Source organism: Nothobranchius furzeri, chromosome 19 (assembly GCF_043380555.1).
Source record: "Nothobranchius furzeri strain GRZ-AD chromosome 19, NfurGRZ-RIMD1, whole genome shotgun sequence".
NCBI lineage: Eukaryota > Metazoa > Chordata > Actinopteri > Cyprinodontiformes > Nothobranchiidae > Nothobranchius > Nothobranchius furzeri.
This window is the reverse complement of record NC_091759.1, coordinates 21082625-21090938: the sequence shown is the minus strand read 5'-3', so window position 1 is coordinate 21090938 and position 8314 is coordinate 21082625. Positions and strand designations below refer to the sequence as shown.

The 8314-nt window shown below is 41.8% G+C and overlaps 1 protein-coding gene across 1 annotated transcript in view; it reads right to left on the bottom strand.

Annotated features, from left to right (window-relative positions):
* Positions 1–8073: 8073 nt before the first annotated feature.
* sdc3 (syndecan 3) overlaps positions 8074–8314 on the bottom strand; it is a 53412-nt gene continuing 53171 nt past the window's right edge. The window contains exon 5 of the mRNA XM_015973881.3: positions 8074–8314. This exon is cut by the window's right edge and continues 2061 nt beyond it. The gene's annotated coding sequence lies outside the window, so the exon portion shown is untranslated.

The following is an 8314-nucleotide window of genomic DNA, read 5'->3' as shown; positions in this document are numbered from 1 at the left end:
TTATTATAAGATTCAATCAAAAATGTTAGTAAAGTCAAAATTCTGATTCTCAAATTTAGTTTCCAACTGATAATTATGAGTTTCAAAGTAATAATTATTAGCTTCCTGCTGCTAAAAATAATATGTAGTCATAAATATTAGTCACAGAGATAACTGTTTATATGCAGTAGAAAAAAACTTCCATAACCGGTTGATTTTTGCTCTCAAACAAAATAATTAATTTGATATTTTCTCAAAAACAACTTTTCACTTTTAAACAATTTTATAATTGACAGATTAATCAAAATATGAGAACAAAACAAGGTCGTGGGGCCCTGTAGGCTGCCCCTAAAGCACATATTAGAACAGAAACATAAAAGGGCTTATGGTTTGACGTGTTTAAACATATTCATGTTTTCGTAAAAAATATTTTATGGATCATATTTCCACATGATCACATTTCTGTTCATTAATTTTCCACAGAGGTGCTGCTGGTTATTATTTAAAACCTCTCTTATGTAAACATGTGCGAGTTAAACCACATTTATGTATAATTAAACTCACTGGTGGTGGAAAATGATGCATAAAAAATCTAAAACGAAAACATTTTTGATGGTTCAGAGTGCTGGATCATGAAATCTGTCCTTTTGGCCACCAGATGGCGCTGTGGGAGGACCTCCTGGTCCAGTAGACCCGCTGCTGTTCAGCTTTTGCCCTTCTCATCAACCCCTCCTGCTCACACACACACACACACACACACACACACACACACACACACACACACACACACACACACACACACACACAGTGTTATGGAGCCCACCAACCAAAACCAGGACAGCTTGTTAGCTTGAAGGTTCAAGGATGGCCAGCTGCAGAGCCTCAGCTGACCTTGGTCTGATCTGTTGTGGCAAGGAGACAAAACAAAAGACTGAGACTGAATGATTCAGATGTTAGAAGGCAGGAGCTCGTAGATTAAACACTAGAGGAGAGTCAGAAAGTCTTGGTAGCTGATAAGGGACTTTATGGATTGAAAATTTTGTCTTCGCAGCATTTATTTTGAATCCAAGTCCTCAAATTATTGTATCTAACGTTTTGAGCGCTTTGGAGCATGAAGGTTGAGAGATTCAGCATCATAAAGGTCCCACCAAAGGCTGAAAGCTCAAAGAAGTTCAGCCACATTACCCAAAACATTACTTCTCACAAGCCTCATTGAGCCTTGCAGAGGTGTTGCAGTTTAGTCCTCGTGCTTCCAGTGCTTTCATTACACCTCTCCATGATTTTCCCACTCCCCAACAGCTAAACGAATGGATTTCCCCCCTTCGTAGTGCTCACAGCAAAAGAAGAAATGGCGTTTGAATAATTCAGCGTTTGCACATCTTTGCAGCAACAATATCCTGGTGGGTAATCTGCACAATGGTGCAGCAACGGCAGTCTCCTCTGGAGGCTGGAGGAGATGGGATGCTGATAGCTTCTTCTTTGGATTAGATCTGGTTTCTGTGCTTCCGTTTCCCAATCGCAGGGAGACGTTTGATGGGAGCAGAGATGGATTTGTGTGTTGCAGACATGACAAGAACACTGGTGTTGAGGAGGAAGTCCAACATTTGCAGATTTTGTTTCATTTCAGAGCATCTTACACATTCACTGCCTCACATTTTCTTTTCTTTTTAAAGATGAGTATTTACCAGAAGGATTTGGAACAAAGATCTCTTCCCTTACCTTTATCCACTCATCTCATCTGGCTGCAGGAGAGACGGTCCAAAGAAATACAACAAAACCCTCCAGAGAGTCTGGAGAATTGTTCATACTTACTGTTACATCACAAAAAAAGTATATCTGTTTCAGTCAGTTTGTGTTGTCGCGAGGAATTCCCTCAAGAAACTATGGCTCAAGATCTTGATCTACAAAATGTACCACATTTTAAAAAAATGTAATCCTTTTTTTAAAGAGCAACTTTACCCTAAGTTGTTCTCTGGGGAAAAAAAGCTCTGGTGCGACTGTTTGAGGACGTAGAAGTCACCTGGAGGAGAAAGTGGCGTCAGACATCAGAGTTCAAAGTCTTATTTTCTAATATTCGGACATCTTGGCTCTGATTGGCCAGTGGCGCCCCTAAGATTTCATAGAGGTGGCTCTTCCTCTGACTCAGCATGCTCTGCAACTTTGATGTTTTATCCCAACAAACAACACAAGCCTAAAAGAGTTCTGCTGTGTGGTGGGGTTGCTAACGCTAATGGTTAGCTTCCACTGGTCGAGATGTTTTCCGCTGTTTCCTGCACGCTACCCCTTTCCACCAGATGCAAAAGCCGCATCACGTGTAAGAAAAAAGAGGCGTTTTACCCGCGAGCGTGCTTCCATACGGGAGCAACTCCGACGCAAAACAGGAGCGAAAGCGTTCCACACAGCTGGTCCAGTGAGGTCACGAAATCACGGGAAAATTGCAACACCACTCGTAATTTCTGAAGTTACAAGCAAGGAGAAAGACAGCTGCTTGTATCCATGAAGACCTGTGGCTTTTTTTCTGTTCTGTTTACCTCAGCTACATGGGCTTTAACAGGAAATGACATACGTTTATCTGCAGGTGACTTTAAGTTTGAAGGTTTCCGGATGTTTGACACTGTTTTTGTGTTTGACTTCCTGTCTGCCTCAATCTAACCTGTTAAACCCTAACGCCCTCAATTGGGGGCCTCCACAGTTTCATGTCCCAGACATCTACAACTGTCCACATTCTCCAAACACAACTGAAACCACAATCAAACAGCCCAGATGTGAAACAAGGCCATTTTAAATGGAATTAAATTAAGATACAATGATGTTTGAACTGTCTGCTGGGAAAAAAAACCCTTGAACAAATTTAGTTGAGGACCCCTGGAAAAAATAAAACAATTGAATAAATTTCCTAAATGGAATTTGAACTCGCAACCTCATCCTGTCAGCACTTTCACACAGGGCAGCTCTTCTAAAATAAAGTTCAAGTATTATTTTATCTTAATGTAAAACAAAAATGGCTTTGTTTACAATTTAAACCATTTTGATTGTAGCTGTGCTTGGGGAATGCAAACAAACTCCAAAAGCCTCCAGTTGGGAGGTGCCAGGGCCCAAAGACAAAAGGCCTAAGGCCTAAAGGGCTAAACTGCATAGTCTAATGTGTTTTGTAAGGGTAGCGCATAAAATGCAGTCTGGAAATGTAATGATAGCATCCCCTTTGCTTCTGGGACATCTTACACTTTGCTGCCAGTGAAAGAGAACCCGTCGACTATAACGACAAACTGCCGCGTGGTTTCGCGGCCACTTTACGACGCTTTCACGTCTGATGGAAAGAAGGGGTAAACCAGCAAGAGCCTTCCCTTTTACGAGTGAAGATGGGTGAGTTCATGAATGTTAACTCATTCACTGCTTTTTGCATTTTTTTACTGTGTGGGCATCGGAACAAGCCCCATGCAGCGCCGAGAGAACAAACATCTCAGCTCTAAAGCCGATCTTCACCTGCATAGGTCGCACGTCAGGTGATCAGGAAGCAGAACATCCATGTGTTAGGAGATCGTTTTGGGCCGCTGCTGTAAAAGAAGTGAGGCGCGAACCGGAAAAGATTCTGCCGATCACAATTCAACAACGGATTATGAAAGAACGGATAATGCTCGAAACGCGCTGATTCTTCCTGATGTAAGAGGTGAGTCTCCGCTTTGTTTTGGTTGTGTTGGCGTCTACATCATCCTAGCGCGCAACGTTCTGTGACTCTTAAAAAAACAGTAAAAACGGTGAGAAACGCTGGCAGCGAACGAGTTAAGTGAGTGTGACGTAGATCTGTCAGGATTTTCTGAACCAAGTGTTTTTCCGTCTATTTCTATCTGAAGCTATTGCAGGAAATAGGCGTAGGAGATTATTTTGATCATTTTTAATAAGGTAAAAATGGTCCCTCAGGGAACTTGGCTTTTAATGTCGTTCATCTTGACTCCAAATCAATTAGCTAGACGAACATTTGATGAAATCATCCTGAGCTTCATGTGGCTCATGAGATGCTTTTCCAACAGCTAAATTAGAGTTTTCATCCACAGACGTGCAAACCATCCTCACACGCTCCCATCTTTCCTTTGTAGAGGGTAAATGTTATCAAAATGTTTCATTTCAAACTTCGGTAGTTCAAGCACAGATTAATCAACCCTATTAATTTAAGCACAGATTAATCAACCCTATTAATTTAAGCACAGATTAATCAACCCTATTAATTTAAGCACAGATTAATCAAAACATTATTGATCATTTCATGTAACATTTGTTCATTCCACTTCACGATTGATTAACTCATATGAACTGAAAATAGTCACTTTATTCCGAGGCATGAGGAATCCTGCGGTGTTATCAGAGGAAGGCTTTGTTTGGGAACACAGGATGACATCGTGTTCGTCCTGAAATGTCAACAAGGTTTGCAGAACCTTGTTGCTTGTTGGAAGGTAGAATGTAAAATCCACCTTGGAGAATGGAATTTATGTCTTCCGTTGACCGGTGGCATGTAGGTCAGTTTTTAGGTGAAAACTGACCATTGCTGGACGTTACACCTTCGTAGTTTTAAACTCAAACCAACTGAGTGAACCCATGCGACCATTTTGACCCCCAGCAAACCAGAAGTGCTGATTACAAAAAATCCTAAATTTTCTGTATCAGCTAATATGTAACAACAAGCAAAGGGTTGATTACTTTGGCCTTCAGGATCTCCAGAATCCCAGGATTAATTATATCGCAATTAGTTCTGCTGTTTTGATTAATGATCCATTTGTTAGGGAATTAGCACAACTGCAGTGCAATATTAAATAGCTTTGTCTTTGCTTTGTTCAGGGAAAAACAAGTCCTCCATTTTATTTGGATTTGCTGTAATTGGAGGTTTCTGAGCTTCTGGCTGAAAGAAAAGGAGGCACAGATTTTTGAATTTGCACCAAAAATTTAAGAAATAAATGAATATTTTAGAGATAAAAGTGAAGTTATGAATTAGAACAGTCCTTTTCTGCAAAATGACTCAAATAAACAGAAAAACTGTACCCACATGCATTAATAAATGACACATCATGCAGAAATGGAGGTTGTGCATCTGCTTAGGCTTTTGAAAGAATCAGATGTTGACAGGGGAGGGGGTGGAGACCGCACAGGTAAGACCCAACTCTTCACACCTACAGGACATCTCAAGTTGTTTGTCTCGAAGAAAATTTTTATACAAACTCAGAAACGTACAAGCTACTTAAAGAACCACCGAGGTTTTAGTCCAACCAGGTTGATGTCTGAGCCGGATGTTCTCCATCCATGGTCCCTCAGCCTTGACAGGATCCCAACACCTCTGGCGAAACTCCAGCCATGACAGAACTTCCATAATTTGACAGGTCTCATTTCTTTCCCTTAAGGGGGACTTTTTGACAGCTTCCCTCCCACTGAGACGTTTTCTGATAGAGTTTCAGGACACAGATCATCACCTGAAGCATCTCTAAGGTTTCAGGTCTTCTCTGGATGTTTTCCTGTTCCTTCAAAGCCATTTATCTGCTGCAAAGTTGTTTTTAATGCTTGTCACATCTTTTGTCCGCCATTCAAACCGCTTCTTTTCAATTTTTAAGGTGGCGTTAGACATTGCCAAGACTCAGCGGCAGCTTTTTTTGACGCCTGTCAGATTGTGTCTGTTTTAGTTTTTTGGTACAAACAAAGAAATGGGAGCCAGTTGGTTCTTTGCTAAGTTTCGTGTCCACGCCACTCCAGTTCGCTGTGCAGGGATCCAAGCTGCTGGAAGTGGACAGAAGATAGCGGCCAAAGTTCACGAGAAAACCTTTTAAATGAACTCGATCAATAGTTCTTCAGCTTCCTGAAGGTCTTTGAATGAACTACAAGAAAGTTTGCTTCTGCAGAGCAAAAATATAAAGAAAGGTGGGACGACTCCTTCAATCCTTAACAGAAATTCACAATCGTCTTCATAATAAAATGAGAAAATGTGCATTTATTTAGATTATTTTAACCCAAATATAAATGTGGTAAATGGCTTGTGTTTGTATCGCGCCTTAAGGTTGGTTTATGCTTGACGCGTCCGCGAGGTTCGCACTGAAAACTTGCGTCATCTTCACAACCACGCCTCTCCACCTGGCCTCCGCACGGCCCAAACTTTCCGCACCGCGCACCCAGGACGCGGACAGTCGAACACGGAAAAACATGGCGGACTGGCAAGAACTAGTTATGGCAGAGGTTCGTAAATACAGACATTTGTATGACTCAGCTCTGAAAGATCACCGTGATCAACATGTTGTTAATGATTCTTGGAAAGAGCTCGCACTGTCGGAAAAGACGAGGACGCTGTTAAGAAATGCTGGAATGCCATGTTGTAAACAACAGTCATTTTTACTTCTACTATGGTGCAGTGTTGGATGCATGCCGTAGAGCTCCATGCTGCCCCCTACAGTTTGGGAGAATATTGGCTCACCGCAGAGACGAGCCGCATGAACCATAAACGCTGCGAGTTGTGAAGCGCGTTCCAGCCGCGAGCCGCATCACCGCGCGGAAAGTGAATGCGTCAAGCATAAACCAAGCTTTATGCAACCTCTACAACCCCCCCAAGGCACATCACAACACAATCAGTCATTCACCCATTCATGATGATGAGCTACAGTGTAGCTACAGCTGCCCTGTGATACCACCGTCCCTCTGACCACCACCAGCAGTGGTGGGAACCGGGATCAAACCTGCAACCGTCTGGTTACTGGACAACCCGCTCTACCTCCTGAGCTGCTGCTGTCCTCTATGGTTTGTTTTTGTCAAAAATAACATTAAAAACGTGTGTGGAATTTAATCTGCATCCTGAAACTAAATGATCCACAGATTATAAAACGTGTTAAAATCCACGATATCCTCTTATTATAAGTAAAAATGTCACAAACGAGTGGTTGAATTGGAACTCTTCAGGCCAGAGGAATGCAGTCCAGGTACTTGAGGACCACTATTCTGCAGGTTTGAGATGTTTTTTTCTGCTCCAACACCCAGGGGCGCCTCCAGAAAAATTTGATAGGGGTGGCCAGATGGGGCCTAAGACATTTTTGGGGTGGCACACCAAATTGGTCCTTGTGGTAACTCTGGTTGAATTTAGTCTGTGGCGATGTGCTGCATTGCACCTTTATTTGTTTTTATTAAAACAACAGTAGGTATCCTAAATGTTTAACTTCAATTTTACAAACACAAACATTTTAGAAAAATACATTTCAGTTATTTAAAATGTTATCTCAAATTTAATTTAAACATTTTTTTAGGTTAATCCACCTGTTGCTGTGTTTAAATAAAAACTATGGAGATAAAACTTTTTTAAAATGGTGAGCAGCAGAAACATGTATTTTTTGACATTCTGGTTATTTCTTTATGCATTGACTGTAATATTTTATTTTGTTTTACAGTTATGTCTTGAATAAACAAGATCAATGTATGGCTTGACTGAACATTATTAATTTCCCTCTGGGATTAATAAAGAATCTTTGATTTGATTGATTGCTTTGATTTGTTAACATTGGCTTTTCCTGGGGGGGGGGGGGCAGCCACCCCTGGCCACCCATTGGGGGCACCCTTGCCAACACCTGGTATTCTCAGGAAACATCTTCAGAATTCCGACCAATCCACCTCAGAAGTCATGTCAGATGAAAATTCATCAGGTATCAAGTCGTGGTCTTGGCTTAACGCTAAATCAGAAGCTGGAATCCGAGGCTCTCTGAAGGTTGGAAACGTCATCCCCGATGCGGACTCATTTGGGTTTAACAGCTTCTTTTCTCCAACACCCAACTCCTTTTTGTTTGAAAACCTTTTCCTGGATCCCCCATTTATTTTCCCCTGACAACACTTCTCCCGATACGTGAAGCACCTTTACCTCACAGATGTTTTTACCTAACCCAACGAGTTTGACACGAGGCGGTTTGGTCCCTGAGATCTGAGGATGTCCTAAACCAAAGACACCAAAGCAGTGGGTGATTTGACTTCTGCAGACCTTTTAGACTTTCTTCAAAGGTCATTCGATCATTAAAACAGGTGCGTTGGAGCAGGGAAACATCTAGATCGCATCAACATGCGGGCGACATAATACGAGAGGAGACGTTTACCCAATCAGGTTGTTTTTATTTGTAACAGAGTGGCAGATTAGTGACAGGGCGGTGGCGTGGAGGATCCGCCTCCTCGCACTCACTCAGCCAATGACAGAAACTCAGCCTTTTAAAAAAATGCAAATGTATAAAAACAGGAATGGAACAGCAAACAGAGAAGTTTAGCCTCCGCTGGGCTTCACTCACACACACACACACTTACAAATATAACCTCTTTCACACACTTATTTGGCTAC